The sequence below is a fragment of the Staurois parvus genome, unplaced genomic scaffold (assembly GCF_062004578.1).
Source record: "Staurois parvus isolate SC_StPar_1 unplaced genomic scaffold, SC_StPar_1.0 ptg001691l, whole genome shotgun sequence".
NCBI classification, from domain to species: Eukaryota; Metazoa; Chordata; class Amphibia; order Anura; family Ranidae; genus Staurois; species Staurois parvus.
In genome coordinates, this window is record NW_028319487.1 from 460,001 (window position 1) to 487,074 (window position 27,074).

At 42.1% G+C, this 27,074-nt stretch overlaps 1 protein-coding gene across 4 annotated transcripts in view; it reads right to left on the reverse strand.

The window, feature by feature from the left end:
- The window catches only part of CNTFR (ciliary neurotrophic factor receptor), a 572,233-nt gene that overhangs the window by 403,057 nt on the left and 142,102 nt on the right, over window positions 1–27,074 (reverse strand). For all 4 annotated transcript variants that reach the window (XM_089663460.1, XM_089663459.1, XM_089663456.1 and 1 more), the window contains exon 2: window positions 16,329–16,436. The gene's annotated coding sequence lies outside the window, so the exon portion shown is untranslated. The remainder of the gene's footprint in view (window positions 1–16,328; window positions 16,437–27,074) is intronic.

The window sequence follows — 27,074 nt, forward strand, 5'->3', positions numbered from 1 at the left end:
ATACAGTACGAGTTTTCTGGGTGCCCCCATTAATGTCTTTGGGTTCAAAAATGCGCAATTCTGCCTGTAAGAAGTGTATGTCATTTTTTGGAGCTTCACGTGACTGGTGATGCGCGACGCAATGCTCAGTTGTGAATGGACCCATTGAGAATGACGGGATTCTTTATCTTCAGCCTCATCATTGCCCATCAGTGCAGACTCATCAGTGCCCATAAGTGCAGCCTCATCAGTGCCCATAAGTGCAGCCTCATCAGTTCCCATCAGTGCAGCCTCATCATTGCCCATCAGTGCAGCCTCATCAGTGCCCATCAGTGCAGCCTCGATAGTGCCCATCAGTGCAGCCTCATCAGTGCCCATCAGTGCAGCCTCATCAGTGCCCATCAGTGCAGCCTCATCATTGCCCATCAGTTCAGTCTCATCATTGCCCATTAGTGAAGCCTCATCAGTGCCCATCAGTGCAGCCTCATCATTGCCCATCAGTTCAGTCTCATCATTGCCCATTAGTGCAGCCTCATCATTGCCCATTAGTGCAGCCTCATCATTGCCCATTAGTGCAGCCTCATCATTGCCCATCAGTTCAGCCTCATCATTGCTCATAAGTGCAGCCTCATCATTGCTCATCAGTGCAGCCTCATCATTGCCCATCAGATCAGCCTCATCAGTGCCCATAAGTGCAGCCTCATCAGTTCCCATCAGTGCAGCCTCATCATTGCCCATCAGTGCAGCCTCATCAGTGCCCATCAGTGCAGCCTCGATAGTGCCCATCAGTGCAGCCTCATCAGTGCCCATCAGTGCAGCCTCATCAGTGCCCATTAGTGCAGCCTCATCATTGCCCATCAGTTCAGTCTCATCATTGCCCATTAGTGAAGCCTCATCATTGCCCATTAGTGCAGCCTCATCATTGCCCATTAGTGCAGCCTCATCATTGCCCATTAGTGCAGCCTCATCATTGCTCATCAGTTCAGCCTCATCATTGCTCATAAGTGCAGCCTCATCATTGCCCATTAGTGCAGCCTCATCAGTGCCCATCAGTTCAGCCTCATCATTGCCCATCAGTGAAGCCTCATCAGTGCCCATAAGTGCAGCCTCATCAGTGCCCATCAGTGCAGCCTCATCATTGCCCATTAGTGCTGCCTCATCATTGCTCATCAATGCAGCCTCATCAGTGCCATACAGTGCAGCCTAATCAGTTCCCATCAGTGCAGCCTAATCAGTGCAGCCTAATCAGTGCCCATCAGAGAAGCCTCATCAGTGCCCATCAGAGCAGCCTCATCATTGCCCATCAGAGCAGCCTCATCATTGCCCATCAGAGCAGCCTCATCATTGCCCATCAGAGCAGCCTAATCAGTACCATACAGTGCAGCCTAATCAGTGCTCATCAGAGAAGCCTCATCAGTGCCCATCAGAGCAGCCTCACCAGTGCCCATCAGAGCAGCCTCATCATTGTCCATCACTGCGCATCAGTGCAGCCTCATCATTGTCCATCAGTGCAGCTTGATCAGTGCAGCCTATCAGTGCCCATCAGTGCACCATCATCATTGTCCATCAGTGCAGCCTATCAGTGCCCATCACTGCAGCCTCATTAACGCACACCAACGAAGTAGAAAAATTACGTATTTGCAAAGTTTTATAACAGAAACTAAGAAAAACTTTTTTTTCACAATTCTCTATATTTTTTCATTTGTTTAGCAGAAAAAAAACCCCAGTGGTGATTAACCAATTCAATACCGTGTGATTTTCCCCCTTCCTGACCAGGCCATTTTTCAGGTTTCAGCGCTCTCACACTTTGAATGACAATTGCGCGGTCATACAACACTGTACCCAAACTAAAATTTTATCATTTTCTTCACACAACTAGAGCTTTCTTTTGGTGGTATTTAATCACCGCTGGGGTTTTTATTTTTTGCTAAATTAACAAAAAAAGACCAAACATTTTGAAAAAAAACACATTTTTCTTTGTTTCTGTTATAAAAGTTTACAAATAAATAATTGTTCTTCATAAATTTAGGCCGAGATGTATTCTGCTACATGTCTTTGGTGAAAATAACCCAAATTAGGATGTATTATTTAGTTTGTAGGAAAGTTATAGAGTTCACAAACTATGGTATAGATCTGAATATTGATCAATCCTGAAGTACTGACAGACAATCTAATTTCTTGAGGTCCAAGAATGTCAGAATAGTACAGATATCCCCCAAATGTCAGGACAGTACAGATATCCCCCAAATGTCAGGACAGTACAGATATCCCCCAAATGTCAGGACAGTACAGATATCCCCCAAATGTCAGGACAGTACAGATATCCCCAAATGTCAGAACAGTACAGATATCCCCCCCAAATGTCAGAATAGTACAGATATCCCCCAAATGACCCCTTTTTGCAGAGTAGACAGTCCGACATACTTCATAAGAGGCATGGTGAGTTTTTTGAAGTTGTATTTTTTTGTCATAATTTTTCGGAAAATGAAAAAATTAAAAAAATTATTTTCACTATTTGTTTTTTTACATACTGTCCCCAGTGCAGTATGGCGTCATCATATAACTGGCATGGTGGTGAACAGGGACACTGACTGGTGAAAGTATGAAAAATAAATATATATATATATTTTTTTTATTTTTTTTTATTTTTTAATTATATTTAATTTTTTATTACATTTTTTTTTTATTTTTTTTTTATTTTTTTTTTTCATATTTTACTATGACCAAAGTAGTACAATGTTACCATAGTAACATTGTACTACTTTGGGGAAGTGATCAGTATTTTTTTTTTTTTTACACAGTTTGCTTATAGCAAAGAATTACTTTGCTATAAGCAAGCATTTAGCTGAATGAAATCGATTCATTCAGCTTTTTTTTTTGTGCTTAGCTGTGATTTGGTCACAACTAATCACATGACATGTGCATGTGACCTGCTGTGACCATTCACAGCTAGGCACTAGTATACAATGGATGGCATCATGAATGAAGCCATCCATTGTATACAACTATCATGTGACCTGCTGTGATTGGTCACATGGTACCAGCTACGGGATCTGTCATCGGCCGTGTCCGAGGTGCACGGCCGGTGACAGATCGCGCTGCTGCGCCGCTCTGCATTAGCGCAAACGGCGCATGTGCGGGAGCACGCCAAATGGCGCGCACCCGGAATACAGGAGCGCATTTGAAGCCGCCAAACGGCCATTGGCCGGGCGGCTAATGGTTAAATGCCACCAAAAGAAATCTTTGTCTAAAAATAAAATGATAAAAATGTCATATTGGTACAGTGTTGCATGACCGCACAACTGTCAAAGTGCAACAGCATTATTAGTCCTCATGCACATGGAACGTGCCCCCCCCCCGGCTCCCCCAATGCAGATTTGACTTTGTTACCAAGGACGTCGACTTTTCCAAACATTCTGGCCGTACGCCTGATAATTGACTGATCTGTTCAAGGACAGCCTTCTGATTGGTTAATAAGCTGCGCTGACTGGATAAACAGGGTGGGCAGGGCTAACATTTAGGGGTGGGACTTAGAAACAAATAAATTTGACCCCCCCTTGGGGGGTCAGAATGCACAAGCTTTCTGGCCAACAAAAGCACCAGCGCATAGGATGTCCGCAGAGATTTCCCTTTTAGATCACGGACAGGTTCACTTTAATGGATAATCCTTTAACCACTTCAAGTCCAGACACTCCCCCCCCCCCCCCCCCCGCCCCCTTGTGTTCAGGCCAATTTTCAGCTTTCACACTTTGAATGACAATTGCGCGGTCATGCAACACTGTACCAATATTAATTTTTTAGCATTTTTTTGAGACAGATAAAGCTTTATTTTGGTGGTATTTATTCACCGCTGGGATTTATATTTATTTGTTTTTTGCTATATAAATGAAAAAGTCCAAAAATTTTGAAAAAAAAAGTGTTTTTCTTTTAACTTTTTGCAAATAAATAATCTTTCTTCATAAATCTTGGACAAAATGTATTCAATTATCTTTTTAGAAAAAAAAAATAACCCAAATTAGTTTATAACCAAAAATTATAATTTTTCCATTTTTTTTCCATTTTTATATTATATATATATTTATATATATATTTTTTTTACATACTGTCACCCTAGCAGTACGGTGTCACCATGGTGACACTGTACTACTTGTGGGGGGTGATTAAGATTTTTTTTTTGCACTGATTGCTTTTACACCCATAAAGGCTGTAAAAACAATAATTTCTCATTCTCTCTGTCTGCATTCTTGCAGCCATTGAGAAATACTGTGTGAGCTGCGATTGGTCACAGCTTGTCACATGGTACAAGGCTGTTGTGAATAGCCCTGTACCATGTGATCTCTGTGATCATTCACAGATTTCACATGTAGTAAGCAATGATGTCAGAAGTGACATCTTGCTTACACCTATTCATGTGATCACTGATTGGCCAATCAGTGATCACATGATCGGGACCTCGTTCAGAGGTCCCATACAACGATAGGACACAGCGGGCACCAAGTCGCAGTGCTGCGTGCTCCCAGGGAGCGCGCACAAGCAGGAAGCAGGGAGGACGTTTATAAACGGCCACCCGCCCCTGCACTGCTCCCGTTAGGGCCATGTATATAAACAGCCGGACGGGAGCAGTGAAGGGGCGGGGTTCAAGTGATAATAAAGGTTCGCTTTTTAAAAAAATAACAAAAAATTTTATACTTACCTGCTCTAAATAATGATTTTTCACAAAGCAGCCCCGATTCCTTTTCTTCTTGGAATCCCCACCAGTGCTCCTGGCCCCTCCCCTTCAACCTGTGCCCCCAATAACAACCACTTGCTATGGGGCACTGGTGTATGCTCGCTCCCGAGCCCTATGCATCCATAAGAGCCGCCGCTCAGGCCCCCCCCCTTACTCTCTCCTTATTGGCTCACTGGCACTGATTGATAGCAGTGAGAGCCAATGGTGTGTCTCAGCTAATGAGGAGAGGGAGACCCGGGACAGCCGAGGCTCCTGTGCACATCACTGGATTGAGAGGGGGCTCAGGTGAGTCCTGGGGGGGGGGGGGGCGCTGTGAGGCTGTGGGGGAACAGAATGTATAGAATGCATGAAAGTAAAAAAAAAAACTTTCGCCTGTACAACCGCTTCTTATGTTCCTGAAGAGCTACAAACCCAAGTTTAGCCAAGATCTGTTCCGTGAGATTTTCCGGGAGGAATTAATTGGCAAAGTGATGGAATCCATAACATCCAATGAGATTTCCCCATTTCCCCGTCGTAGAAAGGTCAGATCATTGAGAACATCGGCTGCAGAAAGTCAATACAATGCGGTGTAGCGGTTCACGCGGGGACAGCACAGGAACGCGGAACTGACTTTTTCTGATGACTTTCTTTTAAATTCTTTTTTTTTTTAACACTACTTTGTATTTTAGTTTTCATACGTTTTGTTTGTTGTCTTTCAGTCGGAACTTTTTTTCAGCGGGAATGCAGTTCCAGCACCGAATTTATGTACTGGCATGGAGTGCTGGAGGGGCTATTGATGCTGGCTGTTTATTTATTACAGGTACTTATACAGCGCCGTCAATTTACACAGCACTTTACATATACAGTGAAGGAAATGCGTATTTGCTCCCCGGCTGATTTTGAATGTTCGCCCCTCACAAAGAAACAATCGGTCTAACAATGGAATGTTCGCCCCTCACACAGAAATGATCGGTCTAACAATGGAATGTTCGCCCCTCACACAGAAATGATCGGTCTAACAATGGAATGTTCGGTGTAACACTGAGAGACAGAATACAACAACAAATTCAGCAGAAATGTGTCTAACAAATGATGACTGATCTGCATGTTCATGAGGGAAAGAAGGATTTGATCCCCTATCATTCAGCAGGATTTCTGGCTCCCAGGTGTCTTTCATACAGGTAACAAGCTGAGATTAGAAGCAGTCTCTTAAAGGGAGTGCTGCTAATCTCATTGTGTTACCTGTATAAAAGACACCTGTCCACAGGAGCCATCAAACTGTCAGATTCCAAACTCTCCACCATGGCAAAGACCAAAGAGCTGTCCAAGGATGTCAGGGACAAGATGGTAGACCTACACAAGGCTGGACTGGGCTACCAAACTATGGCCAAGCAGGAGATTAGTTAAGTCCAGGTAGGGGTCATGGCAGGCAACAAATAGGAGATTAGTCAAGTCCAGACAAGTCATGATAGATGGCAGGCTTGAGAGAAGTCAGGTTGAGGCAGAGTTTGTGGCAGGTGGCAGGCAAGAGAGTAGTCAAGTCCAGGTAGGGATCATGGCGGGCAACAAACAGTAGAGTAGTCAAGTCCAGGCAAGGGTCATGACAGGCAACAAACAGGAGATTAGTCAAGTCCAGGCAGGGGTCATGGCAGGTAACAAACAGTAGAGTAGGCAAGTCCAGTCAGGGGTCATGGCAGGCAACAATATGAGATTAGTCAAGTCCAGGCAGGGGTCATGGCAGGCAACAAACAGTAGAGTAGTCACGTCCAGGCAGGGGTCATGGCAGGCAACAAATAGGAGATTAGTCAAATCCAGGTAGGGGTCATGGCAGGAAACAAACAGTAGAGTAGTCAAGTCCAGTCAGGGGTCATGGCAGGCAACAAACAGGAGATTAGTCAAGTCCAGTCAGGGGTCATGGCAGGCAACAAATAGGAGATTAGTTAAGTCCAGGTAGGGGTCATGGCAGGCAACAAACAGTAGAATAGTCAAGTCCAGTCAGGGGTCATGGCAGGCAACAAACAGGAGATTAGTCAAGTCCAGTCAGGGGTCATGGCAGGCAACAAATAGGAGATTAGTTAAGTCCAGGTAGGGGTCATGGCAGGCAACAAACAAGAGATTAGTCAAGTCCAGTCAGGGGTCATGGCAGGCAACAAACAGTAGAATAGTCAAGTCCAGTCAGGGATCATGGCGGGCAACAAACAGGAGATTAGTCAAGTCCAGGCAGGGGTCATGGCAGGTAACAAACGAGATTAGTCAAGTCCAGTCAGGGGTCATGGCAGGCAACAAATAGGAGATTAGTTAAGTTCAGGTAGGGGTCATGGAAGGCAACAAACAGGAGATTAGTCAGGTCCAGGCAAAGGTCATGGCAGGAGGGGTTGTGGCAGGCAGAAGAGTAGTCAGGTCCAGGAAGGGGGTCAAGAGTACAGTCATATCAATCCAGGTTAGCAACAAACAGATCAGGTAGCTGGCAACAAGACAAAGCACCAACCACTTCCAAGGCTGGAGTTTCAATATCTTACTGGTCAGACAAGCCCAGTATCATTACCAAGAGCTCCGGACGTCCTGGCAGAGATCTCATGAGGCATCCTGAAGGCCCTCAGGGATCAAACAAGGAATCCTACAAGTACTGTAATAGAAACCTTCCCTAGATTATCCAGCACTACCCAACACATTCAATGGGCCTTATTTCCCGTATCAACGACACCCTACGGAGCCCAGTGGTTGTCACTTAGAGAAGAAGAAAGAAACTCTTCCAGATAAAGACAAAGTCTGCAATAAGTACATGAAGGTTGGACCACTCTAGCCGGCTGAGTGCAGATTTTACTCTTCCCTTCTTCTGAAACAACATTAGAAGGATATTAGTATAGGAGCCAACAGTCAGCCATTGAGTGTCACCCCCAACGAAAATTGCCTGCATGAGGTGTAAAAACCTTCATCTAGAGGAGCTCCTGTCCTTCATAACTTTGTATAATTGCGTCCAGCATACGAAGAATTTGGAGGATCGAAGCTTCCAAAGTTCTAATTTCTTCCACTTAAACTTCCAGCGCAATGAAAATCAAAATCATAGATTACCATTAAAGTTCTTCTAGCCGTCTGCCAAGCCCAATTATCACCTGGAACAGACTAATAAGCAGACGGCTTCCATCGAGCGACGTGACGGCTGATCTGCGTTCCGCCAATTCTACTTCTGTACGGCGGAAGAAAAACGAACCGAATGTTCAACAGCCAAGTGAAAAATGGGAGAGGACGTTAAACTGTATCAAAAACATATTCGACGTTTCCCAGGTGCTCGTTCGTTGTGCCAAGAAACATATTTTATTTCAAAATCACTTTATGGGTTGATAACTGGGGTCTCTTACCCAATTCTGTGTCTACCATTGGCAATGGACTACCTCTTGTGTGTGTGTGTGGGGGGGGGGGAGCTACAGTTACGCCAACGCAGATAATGGCCACCAGAAAGTCGAGATTTGCATAGAAAGTATGGGGGTGCTGGTGGAACTCTGAGAAGGTAAGTTCCTGAAATATTATAATTGTCCTGCCGTACCTGTCTGGGAATACCCACATGGAAGAAAAATATATTTGAAATATATTTTAAAAATATTCTTCTCAAATATATTGCCATATATTTCAAATACTATAATTTTCCCCGTATTTAATATATTTCAATATATATATATATATATATATATATATACAAACACATTGGCCGATTTTCCCGGCAATGATGGGCATATCAGCCGATCGTTTTACCAATAAAAAATCTGCACATGGGCCATGACCTGCAAGAAGAAGAAAAAGAAGAGGAAGAAGAAAAAGAAGAGGAAAAAAAAAGAAGAAGAAGAAGAAAAAGAAGAAGCAGAGAAAGAAGAAGCTGAGAAAGAAGAAGAAGAAAAAGAAGCAGAAGAAGAAAACGAAGAAGAAGCAGAAGAAGAAGAAAACGAAGAAGAAGAAGAAGAAGAAGGATAAGAAAAAGAAGAAAAAAAAGAAGAAGAAAAGGAAAAAGAAGAGGAAGAAAAAGAAAAAAAAATAACAAGAAGAGGAAAAAGAAGAGGAAGAAAAAGCAGAAAAAGAAGAAAAAGAAAAGAGGAAAAAGGAAAAGAAGAAAAAGAAGAGGAAGAAGAAAAAGAAGGAGAAGAAGAAGAAGAAGAAGAAGAAAAAGAAGAAGCAGAGAAAGAAGAAAAAGAAAAAGAAGAAGCAGAGAAAGAAGAAGAAAAAGAAGAAGAAGAACAAGAAGAAGAAGAAGAAGAAAAGAGGAAAAAGAAGAAAAGAAGAAAAGAAGTAGAAAGAGGAAAAAGAAGAGGAAAAAAATAAGAAGAGGAAAAAGAAGAGGAAGAAAAAGAAGAAAAAGAAGAAAAAGAAAAGAGGAAAAAGGAAAAGAAGAAAAAGAAGAGGAAGAAGAAAAAGAAGGAGAAGAAGAAGAAGAAAAAGAAGAAGCAGAGAAAGAAGAAAAAGAAAAAGAAGAAGCAGAGAAAGAAGAAGAAAAATAAGAAGAAGAACAAGAAGAAGAAGAAGAAGAAAAGAAGAAAAAGAAGAAAAGAAGAAAAGAAGTAGAAAGAGGAAAAAGAAGAAGAAAAAAAATAAGAAGAGGAAAAAGAAGAGGAAGAAAAAGAAGAAGAAAAATAAAAAGAGGAAAAAGAAGAAGGAGAAAAAGAAAAAGAAGAAGAAAAAAAAGAAGAAGAGGAAAAAGAAGAATTCCAGTCCGCTATTATATGTTATATGAAAAGTCTTGCGGTTGCAACAATGTATCTATTTGTATCTGAAATACAGATACAAATTAATACATTGTTGCAACCGCTATACTAATACATGTCAAATATAATAGCGGACTCTCTGCAGGGACAGAAGTAATAAAATGTCGACTGTACACGGGACTAAAATCTGTAATTTTTTTTTACCGTTGGTGGTAACGTCGGCCTATTGAAAGACCGATTTTTCATTTTTTTTTTTGTTTTGTTTCTAAACGGCCGGTTTTCGACCCGTCTATGGCCTGCATAAGGCCTTTAGTAAGCTGAAAAGTGGCGTTCACAGACTGAGGCGTGCCACAGAGACGTGGATATAAAGAGAACCCGCCGTGATAACACAACTCATATGGTGCCATAATTTACTCTGCAGGGGCCAGAAGAAGCCTGAGGATGAGTGTGGGGGGGAGGGGTCAGACGAAGATCAGAGCGCGGAGGGAGAGGTACCGCTTAGTCACATCGCTCTGGGTCACATTCTTCATGCGTCCGATACGGGAAACATGCCCAGGACTCCGCGTGATAATGAGATGCAAACGCTCTCCATATTCCCCGTCCAATGGTCACGGTCGGCCTCTAATCCCTTCCTGCTGTAGAGTGCAAGCCCTTGGGCTACCAGGAATACATAATGGAGAACACTGGATCCCATCAATGTGACTGGAAGACAGGAACGATCTGTGTGTGTGTGTGTGTGCGATTAATACGCAACGAACGAGGGAGCGCCGCCTGAGCACACAATTGTTTCCTCTACAGAGAAGTTCACCAATCACCCTCATTGTTTGTAATGGCTAGTTTGTTGGTCAGAACCAAAAGTGATCCGGGGTTCCCACCATCCCCGTGCTGAGTTCCCGGGTCTGTACACCCGCTGTGCCCATTATGAGGGGTTCCCACCATCCCTGTACTGAGTTCCCGGGTCTGTACACCCGCTGTGCCCATTATGAGGGGTTCCCACCATCCCTGTACTGAGTTCCCGGGTCTGTACACCCATTGTGCCCATTATGAGGGGTTCCCACTGTCCCTGTGCTGAGTTCCTGGGTCTGTACACCTGCTGTGCCCAGTATGAGGGGTTCCCACCATCCCTGAGCTGAGTTCCTGGGTCTATACACTCGCTGTGCCCGGTCTGAGGGGCTCCCATCATCCCTGTGCCCATTATGCGTTCCCGGGTCTGTACTCTGCTCTGCCCATTATGAGGGGCTCCCACCATCCCTGTGCTGAGTTCCTGGGTCTATACACTCGCTGTGCCCAGTCTGAGGAGTTCCCACCATCCCTTTTTTTAAATTTCTAGAATGCTACCAACTGATGAAGCCGTGTCTAGCAGTTTGGCCCCTTTATACTATTAGAAGAAAGATCCTGTGTTTATATTTTCACTATAAATCGGTTACACTGCTATATAAATGTATAATAATAATACTGTGTGACTGTGGGGGAGGGGACATTAGAGTGTAAGCTCCTCTGTACAGAGACTGATGTGACTGTGGGGGAGGGGACATTAGAGTATAAGCTCCTCTGGTACAGAGACTGATGTGACTGTGGGGGAGGGGACATTAGAGTGTAAGCTCCTCTGTACAGAGACTGATGTGACTGTGGGGGAAGGGACATTAGAGTGTAAGCTCCTCTGTACAGAGACTGATGTGACTGTGGGGGAGGGGACATTAGAGTGTAAGCTCCTCTGTACAGAGACTGATGTGACTGTGGGGGAGGGGACATTAGAGTGTAAGCTCCACTGTACAGAGACTGATGTGACTGTGGGGGAGGGGACATTAGAGTGTAAGCTCCTCTGTACAGAGCCTGATGTGACTGTGGGGGAGGGGACATTAGAGTGTAAGCTCCTCTGTACAGAGCCTGATGTGACTGTGGGGGAGGGGACATTAGAGTGTAAGCTCCTCTGTACAGAGACTGATGGGACTGTGGGGGAGGGGACATTAGAGTGTAAGCTCCTCTGTACAGAGACTGATGTGACTGGCTCAGTGTTCTCTGTACAGCGCTACAGTATATGTCAGAGCTATATAAATGTATAATAGTGTGTGACTGCGGTGAGACAGTATAGTATAAGCTCTTTTATATTGGTGGTACAACATTATTATTAATAGTAGTAGTATCAGTCATAGAAAAAAGGATAGAAATGGAAATAATAATAATAATTAAAATATATAGTACAATATTAATAATAGCACTATTATTATTATTATTATTATGTAGCAATAATAATAATCATAAAATTTGTAGAAGTAAAATAATAATAATGACAAAATTGGCATTAACAACAACCATATTATTAGTAGCAGTAGTAATAATAGAATAATAAAATGTATAGTAAAATCATTAATATTATTAGTATTATTAGTAGCAGTAGCAAAATAATAATAATAATAATAACAACAATAAAATTTGTATTAATTACAACATTACTATTATGATTATTATTATATTATAATTGGTAGTAGTAATAGTAGTAATAATAGGATAATAAAATGTAGAGTAAAATCATTAATAATAATAGTATTATTATTAGTAGCAGTAGCAAAATAATAATAATAACAACAACACAATTTGTAACAACATTATTATTATTATTATTAGTAATAGTAATAATAATAAAATAATAAAATGAATAAACAAAAATAAAAACAATAATATTAGTAGTAGTAATAGAATAATAAAATGTATTAAAAAAAATGAACAACAACATTATTAGTAGTAATAATAATAATAATCTTAATAATAATAATATAATAATAATAATAATATAATAATAATAATAATAATAATAATAATAATAATATAATAATAATAATAATAATATAATAATAATAATAATAATATAATAATAATAATAATCTTAATAATAATAATAATAATAATATAATAATAATAATAATAATAATATAATAATAATAATAATCTTAATAATAATAATAATAATAATATAATAATAATAATAATAATAATAATATAATAATAATAATAATAATATAATAATAATAATAATCTTAATAATAATAATAATCATCATAATAATAATAATGATAGAATAAGAGGAGACATTGATTTCCGAGTCCTTCTATAAGAGCCCCAGGTAAGGCAGGCAGTGAAAAGGTTAACGCTCTCCTACGATAGGACGGTCGGTGACGTGACGGTCCCTGAAGACCACCCATGTCAGTGGGTTTGGGGGTCCAGTCGGACGCTGTACGGGACGAGGGAGCGGCGTGAAGCTCATAAACACGTTTACGCTGGGAGTGAGAATTATTGCGCGGCACACCAAGTATTTTTATGGAGCTGGTGTCAGGCTGAGAGAATGTAGTAAACTTTCCCCGGCCGGGCGCTCTATTATCGGGCTTTTCACACGCCGGCGCGCTCCTGTGCGATCTGTACAGTACATGAAGTCTTCCCAATGGGCAGAATCCGCATTTCAGGACCAAGAATGGAGGCAGACAGGTGACAAGTCCTACCTAAAGCCCCGCCCTGGTATACCAACACTGGCAGCCAATGAGGGCGGGCGGATTATTCCTCGAAGGGCTCCTACTAATAATACTCGTATTGATGTGATTCAAATCCAGCCCAGCAACATCTAGCCCTTTCCTCCCCAGTCTGACTGCCCAAGGCCTCGCCCCTTTCATTAGATTTCAGTTTTTTTCATCATGGAGCCGCAGCATCACATGTGGGCGGTCTGTATAAATACAGCCGGCCTTGGAGCGCCCTCTCCTCCAGACTGACACCCACCCATCAAGCCATTATGATTTGCATAACTCCTCCCAGGAGCTCTCAGTTCTCCCAGGAGCAAGCCCACTGTTTCCATCAGGGTAGAAATTCTTTTCTATAAGCAATCAAATTGTGTAAAAAAAAAAAAAAATACTGATCTTTTCCCCAAAGTATTACAATGTTACTATGTTAACATTATAATACTTTGGTCATAGTGTAATATGAAAAAAAAAATCTTAAAGAGAAAAAAAAGTAATAAAAAATAATAAAATTATAAAAAAAAATTTAAAAAATGATCAATTTTTTTTTTTTCGTACTGTCACCAGTCAGTGTCTCTGATCACCGCCACACCAGTTATATGATGACGCTGTACTGCAACAGTGACAGTATGTAAAAAAAAATTGTGAAAATAATTTTTTTAATTTCTTCATTTTCCTAAAAATTATTATACAAAAAATACAACTTCAAAAAACTCGCCATGCCTCTTATGAAGTACGTCGGACTGTCTACTTTGCAAAAAGGGGTCATTTGGGGAATATCTGTACTGTTCTGACATTTGGGGGATATCTGTACTGTTCTGACATTTGGGGGATATCTGTACCATTCTGACATTTGGGGGGATATCTATATGTTCTGACATTTGGGGGATATCTGTACCGTCCTGACATTTGGGGGATATCTGTACCGTCCTGACATTTGGGGGATATCTGTACTGTCCTGACATTTAGGGGATATCTGTACTGTTCTGACATTTGGGGGATATCTGTACCGTTCTGACATTTGGGGGATATCTGTACCGTCCTGACATTTGGGGGATATCTGTACTGTCCTGACATTTAGGGGATATCTGTACTGTTCTGGCATTTGAGGGATATCTGTACTGTCCTGACATTTGGGGGATATCTGTACTGTCCTGACATTTGGGGGATATCTGCACTGTCCTGACATTTGGGGGATAGCTGCACTGTTCTGACATTTGAGGGATATCTGTCCTGTCCTGACATTTGGGGGATATCTGTACTGTCCTGACATTTGGGGGATAGCTGTACTGTCCTGACATTTGAGGGATATCTGTACTGTTCTTACATTTGGGGGATATCTGTACTGTCCTGACATTTGGGGGATATCTGTACTGTTCTTACATTTGGGGGATATCTGTACTGTCCTGACATTTGGGGGATATCTGTACTGTCCTGACATTTGGGGGATATCTGTACTGTTCTGACATTTGGGGGATATCTGTACTGTTCTGACATTTGGGGGGATATCTATATGTTCTGACATTTGGGGGATATCTGTACTGTCCTGACATTTTGGGGATATCTGTACCGTTCTGACATTTGGGGGATATCTGTACTGTCCTGACATTTGGGGGATATCTGTACTGTCCTGACATTTAGGGGATGTCTGTACTGTCCTGGCATTTGGGGGATATCTGTACTGTCCTGACATTTGGGGGATATCTGTACTGTTCTGACATTTAAGGATATCTGTCCTGTCCTGACATTTGGGGGATATCTGTATTGTCCTGACATTTGGGGGATAGCTGTACTGTTCTGACATTTGAGGGATATCTGTACTGTCCTGACATTTGGGGGATAGCTGTACTGTTCTGACATTTGAGGGATATCTGTACTGTCCTGACATTTGAGGGATATCTGTACTGTCCTGACATTTGGGGGATATCTGTACTGTTCTTACATTTGAGGGATATCTGTCCTGTCCTGACATTTGGGGGATAGCTGTACTGTCCTGACATTTGGGGGATAGCTGTACTGTCCTGACATTTAGGGGATATCTGTACTGTTCTGACATTTGAGGGATATCTGTCCTGTCCTGACATTTGGGGGATATCTGTACTGTCCTGACATTTGGGGGATAGCTGTACTGTCCTGACATTTGAGGGATATCTGTACTGTTCTTACATTTGGGGGATATCTGTACTGTCCTGACATTTGGGGGATATCTGTACTGTTCTTACATTTGGGGGATATCTGCACTGTCCTGAGATTTGGGGGATATCTGTACTGTCCTGACATTTGGGGGATATCTGTACTGTCCTGACATTTGGGGGATATCTGTACTGTCCTGACATTTGGGGGATATCTGTACTGTTCTGACATTTGGGGGGATATCTATATGTTCTGACATTTGGGGGGATATCTGTACTGTCCTGACATTTTGGGGATATCTGTACCGTTCTGACATTTGGGGGATATCTGTACTGTCCTGACATTTGGGGGATATCTGTACAGTCCTGACATTTAGGGGATGTCTGTACTGTCCTGGCATTTGGGGGATATCTGTACTGTCCTGGCATTTGGTGGATATCTGTACTATTCTGACATGTGGGGGATATCTGTACTGTCCTGACATTTGGGGGATATCTGTACTGTCCTGACATTTGGGGGATAGCTGTACTGTCCTGACATTTGAGGGATATCTGTACTGTCCTGACATTTGGGGGATATCTGTACTGTTCTTACATTTGGGGGATATCTGTACTGTCCTGACATTTGGGGGATATCTGTACTGTCCTGACATTTAGGGGATATCTGTACTGTCCTGACATTTGGGGGATATCTGTCCTTTCCTGACATTTGGGGGATATCTGTACTGTCCTGACATTTGGGGGATATCTGTACTGTTCTGACATTTAAGGATATCTGTACCGTTCTGACATTTGGGGGATATCTGTACCGTCCTGACATTTGGGGGATAGCTGTACTGTCCTGACATTTGAGGGATATCTGTACTGTCCTGACATTTGGGGGATATCTGTACTGTTCTTACATTTGGGGGATATCTGTACTGTCCTGACATTTGGGGGATATCTGTACTGTTCTGACATTTGGGGGATATCTGTACTGTCCTGACATTTGGGGGATATCTGTACTGTCCTGACATTTGGGGGATATCTGTACTGTTCAGACATTTGGGGGATATCTGTACTGTCCTGACATTTGGGGGATATCTGTACTGTCCTGACATTTGGGGGATATCTGTACTGTTCAGACATTTGGGGGATATCTGACTTCATTTTTGATTTTTGAATGCCTCGACACCCCTGGGGGTCTAGTATTCAATAGCAGCCTCCGTACTTCCTCACTATGGGTTTCCATCAACACAAATGCCAAAAAATATACAACTGCAGGAAAAGGCACAATCATCCCCCCCCCTTCCCCCAGCAGTCAGTGGCTACATACCTTGTGTCAATAAGCGTCACCCCCGGTGTCCGTTCATGAACCGCGCACAGCTATCCACGTAAGTAGCCAACGGAGAGGACAATTACACAGCACCACAGCTGCTGAACCCTGCAGAAAGAACGAACAAAAAAAAAAAAAAGAGAGAGAATTAAAATTTGCACCTGGAGAGAAACCATTGTAGCCAATTCTCACATCTGATGCTCAACAAACAGCGGATGGCGGGAGCGCGATCTTCCAGCACAGCGGGGTGCCGGGGCGGGGAGATCCTTGAAGGCTGGAGGTAACCATCCAGACATATGAGAGCGATCCGACATCATTTATAAGAATACATCTTTAAACTTCGTCTATATACACCCTGTGATTAAACTTCGTCTATATACACCCTGTGATTAAACTTCGTCTATATACACCCGTGATTAAACTTCGTCTATATACACCCGTGATTAAACTTCGTCTTTATACACCCGTGATTAAACTTTGTCTATATACACCCTGTGATTAAACTTCGTCTATATACACCCTGTGATTAAACTTCGTCTATATACACCCTGTGATTAAACTTCGTCTATATACACCCGTGATTAAACTTCATCTATATACACCCCGTGATTAAACTTCGTCTATATACACCCTGTGATTAAACTTCGTCTATATACACCCTGTGATTAAACTTCGTCTATATACACCCGTGATTAAACTTCGTCTATATACACCCTGTGATTAAACTTCGTCTATATACACCCTGTGATTAAACTTCGTCTATATACACCCGTGATTAAACTTCATCTATATACACCCCGTGATTAAACTTCGTCTATATACACCCTGTGATTAAACTTCGTCTATATACACCCTGTGATTAAACTTCATCTATATACACCCCGTGATTAAACTTTGTCTATATACACCCTGTGATTAAACTTTGTCTATATACACCCTGTGATTAAACTTCGTCTATATACACCCCGTGATTAAACTTCGTCTATATACACCACGTGATTTAACTTCGTCTATATACACCACGTGATTAAACTTTGTCTATATACACCGTGATTAAACTTCGTCTATATACACCCTGTGATTACAATTCGTCTATATACACCCTGTGATTAAACTTCGTCTATATACACCCTGTGATTAAACTTCGTCTATATACACCCTGTGATTAAACTTCGTCTATATACACCCTGTGATTAAACTTCGTCTATATACACCCTGTGATTAAACTTCGTCTATATACACCACGTGATTAAACTTCGTCTATATACACCCCGTGATTACAATTCGTCTATATACACCCTGTGATTAAACTTCGTCTATATACACCCTGTGATTAAACTTCGTCTATATACACCCTGTGATTAAACTTCGTCTATATACACCCTGTGATTAAACTTCGTCTATATACACCCTGTGATTAAACTTCGTCTATATACACCCTGTGATTAAACTTCGTCTATATACACCCCGTGATTACAATTCGTCTATATACACCCTGTGATTAAACTTCGTCTATATACACCCTGTGATTAAACTTCGTCTATATACACCCTGTGATTAAACTTCGTCTATATACACCCTGTGATTAAACTTCGTCTATATACACCCTGTGATTAAACTTCGTCTATATACACCCTGTGATTAAACTTCGTCTATATACACCGTGATTAAACTTCGTCTATATACACCCTGTGATTACAATTCGTCTATATACACCCTGTGATTAAACTTCGTCTATATACACCAATATACAAAATATATTTGGGAAGAATATTTGTAAAATATATTTTTCTTCCATGTGGGTCTGTCGGCATTGAACATCAAAAGCACAAACTCTCCCAGGCCAGGAAGGGGTTAACCCAATGGAATGTTTTTGGGAGCACAAGAGAACTTCATGCAGATAGAGGGACTCAGACCTAGAACCCAACACATGCTGCAGAACATTCAGCTACCTAGCTCCGCCCATAGCTCCTATCAAACACAAAAAAATATACACATTTGGGGAGCAAAAGTTTGATTTTTATGATTTCTGGTCTTTTGTGTCCCATGATATTACAATCGTTTTTTTTTTCCTGAACCATTTCTGCGCAAGTGGCTCCTTCCCAGATTTTGGCCACAGCACCTCTGCAGTGTCCCAACTACACATACAATCCCGTCATTGACAAATGCGGGGGCTCGTCCGGGATCAGTTTAAAGGGCAGATGCTGAGTGACAGCACAGAGGATGTTTGCAGATAGCAAGCGCTGCTGCTCCAGTGACCCGCAGACACAGCGTGCGCAGATACAAAGTATCAGCATTGCAAGCATAGGAACAGGGGAAATAAATAACAATGTGGGGGCTCGTCCGGGATCAATATAAAGGGCAGATGCTGAGTGACAGCACAGAGGATGTTTGCAGATAGCTAGCGCTGGTACTCAAGTGACCCGCAGACACAGCGTGCGCAGATACAAAGTATCAGCATTGCAAGCATAGGAACAGGGGAAATAAATAACAATGTGGGGGCTCGTCCGGGATCAATATAAAGGGCAGATGTTGAGTGACAGCACAGAGGATGTTTGCAGGTAGCTAGCGCTGGTACTCAAGTGACCCGCAGACCAAGTGTGCGCAGATACAAAGGATCAGTATTGCAACAGGGGACAACAGGGGTAAATGAATAACAATGTGGGGGCTCGTCTGGGATCAATATAAAGGGCAGATGCTGAGTGACAGCACAGAGGATGTTTGCAGATAGTGAATGCTGCTACTCCAGTGACCCGCAGACAAACTGCGAAAAAAGGTTCTGTGTTTTATGCATGAGATCGCACGTCCGCACTGCATCTGTAGCTCCAAAGTGTTTTCCAGGGTGTTATGTAGCCCTGTCCTAGGGTGAGAACACTGATCCTCCATAGATACACTACAGTGAATGAGTGTTGTCACCCTAGGACAGGAAGTGTGTTACTGGCAGAATTACCGGGAGAAAAAAAAGGGAAAAAAGCATGATAAAAAAAATTGCAGACGCCACATCTCAGGACTTGCAAGCTGCAATAAATTATTACACACATGGAAGAAAAATATATTTTTAAATATATTTGAAAAATACTCTGCCCAAATATATCAACTTATATTTGAAATACTACAATTTTGGCCGTATTCAACATATTTAAAAAAAAAAAAAATATATATATATATATATATAATAAAAAAAAATATATATCATATATAAAAATATATATATATATATATATATATATATATATAAATATCATATTAAAAAAAAAAAAAATATATATATATCTATAGATATATATATATATATATACATACATATAGATATAGATGTATACAGTGAAGGAAATGCGTATTTGCTCCCCTGCTGATGTTGAATGTTCGCCCCTCACAAAGAAATGATCGGTCTAACAATGGAATGTTCGCCCCTCACACAGAAATGATCGGTCTAACAATGGAATGTTCGGTGTAACACTAAGAGACAGAATACAACAACAAATTCAGCAGAAATGCGTCTAACAAATGATGACTGATCTGCATGTTCATGAGGGAAAGAAGGATTTGATCCCCTATCATTCAGCAGGATTTCTGGCTCCCAGGTGTCTTTCATACAGGTAACAAGCTGAGATTAGAAGCAGTCTCTTAAAGGGAGTGCTGCTAATCTCATTGTGTTACCTGTATAAAAGACACCTGTCCACAGGAGCCATCAAACCATCAGATTCCAAACTCTCCACCATGGCAAAGACCAAAGAGCTGTCCAAGGATGTCTGGGACAAGATGGTAGACCTACACAAGGCTGGACTGGGCTACCAAACTATGGCCAAGCAGCTTGGTGAGAAGGTGACAACAGTTGGTGCAATCATTCACAAATGGAAGAAACACAAAACAAGTGTCAGTCTCCCTAGGTCTGGTGCACCATGCAAGATCTCACCTCGTGGAGTGTCAATGATCATGAGAACAGTGAGGAATCATCCCAGAACTACACCTGAGGATCTTGTCAATGATCTCCAGGCAGCTGGGACCACAGTCACCAAGAAAACAATTGGTAACACACTACGCCGACAAGGACTGAAATCCTGCAGTGCCCGCAAGGTCCTTCTGCTCAAGAAAGCACATGTCCAGGCCCGTCTGAAGTCTGCCACTGAACATCTGAATGATGCAGAGGAGGACTGGTGGGAAGTGTTGTGGTCAGATGAGACCAAAATCCAGCTCTTTGGTATCAACTCAACTCGCCGTGTTTGGAGGAGGAGGAATGCTGCCTATGACCCCAAGAACACCATCCCAACTGTGAAAAATGGTGGTGGAAACATTCTGTTTTGCGGGTGTTTTTCTGCTAAGGGGACAGGACAACTGCACCGCATCAAAGGGACGATGGACGGGGCAATGTACCCTCAAATCTTGGGTGAGAAACTTCTTCCCTCAGCCAGGGCATTGAAAATGGGTCATGGATGGGTGTTCCAGCATGACAATGACCCAAAACACACGGCCAAGGCAACAAAGGAGTGGCTCAAGAAGAAGCACATTAAGGTCCTGGAGTGGCCTAGCCAGTCTCCAGACCTTCATCCGATTGAAAATCTGTGGAGGGAGCTGAAAGTTTGAGTTGCCAAACGTCAGCCATCAAACCTTAATGACTTGGAGAGGATCTGCCAAGAGGAGTGGGCCAAAATCCCTCCTGAGATGTGTGCGAACCTGGGGGCCAACTCCAGGAAACGTCTGACCTCTGTGATTGCCAACAAGGGATTTGCCACCAAGTACTAAGTCATGTTTTGTGAAGGGGATCAAATCCTTCTTTCCCTCATGAACATGCAGATCCGTCATCATTTGTTAGACGCATTTCTGCTGAATTTGTTGTTGTATTCTGTCTCTCAGTGTTACACCGAACATTCGATCTTTAGACCGATCATTTCTGTGTGAGGGGCGAACATTCACCATCAGCCGGGGAGCAAATACACATTTCCTTCACTGTATATATATACACGCACTGCATGTTGAAATGTGTTTTTATTACAAAATATATGAAAAATATTTTTAAAAATAAATCTTCAAACATCCTGTATGTCTTTAAAAATACATTTAATCTACATTTCTGAATATGTTATATATATATATTAGATACATTTATTATATATATATAATATTTATTTATTTATTTATTTTAGATACATTTATTATATATATATATTATATTTATTTATTTTAGATACATTTATTATATATATTATATTTATTTATTTTAGATACATTTATTATATATATATATATATATATATATATATATATAATATTTATTTATTTATTTTAGATACATTTATTATATATATATTATATTTATTTATTTATTTTAGATACATTTATTATATATATATTATATTTATTTATTTTAGATACATTTATTATATATATATATTATATTTATTTATTTTAGATACATTTATTATATATATTATATTTATTTATTTTAGATACATTTATTATATATATATATATATATATATATATATATATATATATATATATATATATATAATATTTATTTATTTATTTTAGATACATTTATTATATATATATTATATTTATTTATTTATTTTAGATACATTTATTATATATATATTATATTTATTTATTTTAGATACATTTATTATATATATATATTATATTTATTTATTTTAGATACATTTATTATATATATTATATTTATTTATTTTAGATACATTTATTATATATATTATATTTTAAATACTACACTTTTGGCCATATTCTATATATATATATATATGTAACTGTATCTCTCTGCTTTTATTTAATCATTTTGTGGCTCTGCGCTTCCTCCTCCAGTCATTAGATCACCAGTCACTGCGGAGGGGGGGAGCAACTCTTACATGAAGAAGTAAAGCCCCGCCTCTTCCAAGATGGCTGCTTCAAGGCATGTTAAGTCATCAAAAAGGCCGCATTGAGTCCTGTGCATTTCCCAAGCGTGTGACAAAATACACAAACATTTGCGTTTTCTTGCGCTTTTTTAGTAGCCCCCCTCCCCCAAGTGTGGGTAGTGAGAGCTACAAACGCACCAAAAATGCCTGCCACTCCACAACTGGAAAGGTTCTACTTTTTGGTGACGCATCCAGTTCAAATGAATGAAAAACGCAAAAAAGACCCCTGCGAGCACGCGCGTCCCCACTGCGCTCAGCTGCGGGGAGACCACAGACAGTCCCGGGATCGGTCCTAAGTCCTCGGCTTGCATCCACCGTACAGGTCCTCTTTAAGAGGGACTCGGGGAAAGATCTCCACCTATCCGGGGGTAGGGGGGGGGGTCACCGTGAGGATTTGGCGCTGGTCTGCATCCTGCGTTGTTTAATAAAAGGCAGCGCGTCGCGCCAAAGCGTTGCCGGGTTACCGTACACAACGCTCGCAACCTGCGCTCGTAATTGCTTTCAGGACGCCGTCCAACGTCCACCTTCTCAAAGCCGTCCTCTCGGGGGGCCAATTCCATCGCTGTCTAGATGTTTTCACGCAACGACGCACATTGTTACGCTGCGCACAGCGACCCCCACACCCCCCCCTATTCCATGTGTTTATATATGTGTGTCATCAATATCTGATACGTCGGGAAATCGGGATTGGAACGTCAGCCAACCCCGCTGTGTGTGCCGAGAGATGGGAGAGGAAACAAAACGATACAATTGTAGCGGGAGAGAGAAAGAAATATTTCTATGTAACTACTGAGATCCAATGAAAAGCATCGCAGAGGTCGAATCCAACGGACCCTGCTATGGGGGAGGGGCAACCTCAGTCCAATAGGGTCACCTTATATACAGATTATTGATCCATCACTGCTTCCTCCTCCACTATCTGACAAGACACATCGTCACCTTATATACAGATTACTGATCCAGCACTGCTTCCTCCTCCGCTATCTGACAAGACTCACGCCGTCACCTTATATACAGATTACTGATCCAGCACTGCTTCCTCCTCCACCATCTGACAAGACACACACCGTCACCTTATATACAGATTACTGATCCAGCACTGCTTCCTCCTCCTCTATCTGACAAGACACACACCGTCACCTTATATACAGATTACTGATCCAGCACTGCTTCCTCCTCTGCTATCTGACAAGACGCACACCATCACCTTATATACAGATTACTGATCCAGCACTGCTTCCTCCTCCGCTATCTGACAAGACACACACCATCACCTTATATACAGATTACTGATCCATCACTGCTTCCTCCTCCGCTATCAGACAAGACACACACCGTCACCTTATATACAGATTACTGATCCAGCACTGCTTCCTCCTCCACTATCTGACAAGACACACACCGTCACCTTATATACAGATTACTGATCCAGCACTGCTTCCTCCTCCACTATCTGACAAGACACACACCGTCACCTTATATACAGATTACTGATCCAGCACTGCTTCCTCCTCCACCATCTGACAAGACACACACGGTCACCTTATATACAGATTACTGATCCAGCACTGCTTCCTCCTCCTCTATCTGACAAGACACACACGGTCACCTTATATACAGATTACTGATCCAGCACTGCTTCCTCCTCCACTATCTGACAAGACACACACCGTCACCTTATATACAGATTACTGATCCAGCACTGCTTCCTCCTCCTCTATCTGACAAGACACACACCGTCACCTTATATACAGATTACTGATCCAGCACTGCTTCCTCCTCCGCTATCTGACAAGACTCACGCCGTCACCTTATATACAGATTACTGATCCAGCACTGCTTCCTCCTCCGCTATCTGACAAGACTCACGCCGTCACCTTATATACAGATTACTGATCCAGCACTGCTTCCTCCTCCACCATCTGACAAGACACACACCGTCACCTTATATACAGATTACTGATCCAGCACTGCTTCCTCCTCCTCTATCTGACAAGACACACACCGTCACCTTATATACAGATTACTGATCCAGCACTGCTTCCTCCTCTGCTATCTGACAAGACGCACACCATCACCTTATATACAGATTACTGATCCAGCACTGCTTCCTCCTCCGCTATCTGACAAGACACACACCATCACCTTATATACAGATTACTGATCCATCACTGCTTCCTCCTCCGCTATCAGACAAGACACACACCGTCACCTTATATACAGATTACTGATCCAGCACTGCTTCCTCCTCCACTATCTGACAAGACACACACCGTCACCTTATATACAGATTACTGATCCAGCACTGCTTCCTCCTCCACTATCTGACAAGACACACACCGTCACCTTATATACAGATTACTGATCCAGCACTGCTTCCTCCTCCACCATCTGACAAGACACACACGGTCACCTTATATACAGATTACTGATCCAGCACTGCTTCCTCCTCCTCTATCTGACAAGACACACACGGTCACCTTATATACAGATTACTGATCCAGCACTGCTTCCTCCTCCACTATCTGACAAGACACACACCGTCACCTTATATACAGATTACTGATCCAGCACTGCTTCATCCTCCGCCATCTGACAAGACACACACCGTCACCTTATATACAGATTACTGATCCAGCACTGCTTCCTCCTCCGCTATCTGACAAGACACACACCGTCACCTTATATACAGATTACTGATCCAGCACTGCTTCCTCCTCCGCTATCAGACAAGACACACACCGTCACCTTATATACAGATTACTGATCTATCACTGCTTCCTCCTCCGCTATCTGACAAGACACACACCGTCACCTTATATACAGATTACTGATCCAGCGCTGCTTCCTCCTCCGCTATCTGACAAGACACACACCGTCACCTTATATAAAGATTACTGATCCAGCACTGCTTCCTCCTCCACTATCTGACAAGACACACACCATCACCTTATATACAGATTACTGATCCAGCACTGCTTCCTCCTCTGCTATCTGACAAGACGCACACCATCACCTTATATACAGATTACTGATCCAGCACTGCTTCCTCCTCCGCTATCTGACAAGACACACACCATCACCTTATATACAGATTACTGATCCATCACTGCTTCCTCCTCCGCTATCAGACAAGACACACACCGTCACCTTATATACAGATTACTGATCCAGCACTGCTTCCTCCTCCACTATCTGACAAGACACACACCGTCACCTTATATACAGATTACTGATCCAGCACTGCTTCCTCCTCCTCTATCTGACAAGACACACACCGTCACCTTATATACAGATTACTGATCCAGCACTGCTTCCTCCTCCACCATCTGACAAGACACACACGGTCACCTTATATACAGATTACTGATCCAGCACTGCTTCCTCCTCCTCTATCTGACAAGACACACACGGTCACCTTATATACAGATTACTGATCCAGCACTGCTTCCTCCTCCACTATCTGACAAGACACACACCGTCACCTTATATACAGATTACTGATCCAGCACTGCTTCATCCTCCGCCATCTGACAAGACACACACCGTCACCTTATATACAGATTACTGATCCAGCACTGCTTCCTCCTCCGCTATCTGACAAGACACACACCGTCACCTTATATACAGATTACTGATCCAGCACTGCTTCCTCCTCCGCTATCAGACAAGACACACACCGTCACCTTATATACAGATTACTGATCTATCACTGCTTCCTCCTCCGCTATCTGACAAGACACACACCGTCACCTTATATACAGATTACTGATCCAGCGCTGCTTCCTCCTCCGCTATCTGACAAGACACACACCGTCACCTTATATACAGATTACTGATCCAGCACTGCTTCCTCCTCCACTATCTGACAAGACACACACCATCACCTTATATACAGATTACTGATCCAGCACTGCTTCCTCCTCCGCTATCTGACAAGACACACACCGTCACCTTATATACAGATTACTGATCCAGCACTGCTTCCTCCTCCGCTATCTGACAAGACACACACCATCACCTTATATACAGATTACTGATCCAGCGCTGCTTCCTCCTCCACTATCTGACAAGACACACACCGTCACCTTATATACAGATTACTGATCCAGCACTGCTTCCTCCTCCACCATCTGACAAGACACACACGGTCACCTTATATACAGATTACTGATCCAGCACTGCTTCCTCCTCCACTATCTGACAATAAACACTCTTGTCACCTTATATACAGATTACTGATCCAGCACTGCTTCCTCCTCCACTATCTGACAATAAACACTCTTGTCACCTTATATACAGATTACTGATCCAGCACTGCTTCCTCCTCCTCTATCTGACAAGACACACACCGTCACCTTATATACAGATTACTGATCCAGCACTGCTTCCTCCTCCACCATCTGACAAGACACACACGGTCACCTTATATACAGATTACTGATCCAGCACTGCTTCCTCCTCTACTATCTGACAAGACACACACCGTCACCTTATATACAGATTACTGATCCAGCACTGCTTCCTCCTCCTCTATCTGACAAGACACACACGGTCACCTTATATACAGATTACTGATCCAGCACTGCTTCCTCCTCCACTATCTGACAAGACACACACCGTCACCTTATATACAGATTACTGATCCAGCACTGCTTCCTCCTCTGCTATCTGACAAGACACACCCTGTCACCTTATATACAGATTACTGATCCAGCACTGCTTCCTCCTCCACTATCTGACAAGACACACACCGTCACCTTATATACAGATTACTGATCCAGCACTGCTTCCTCCTCTGCTATCTGACAAGACACACACCGTCACCTTATAT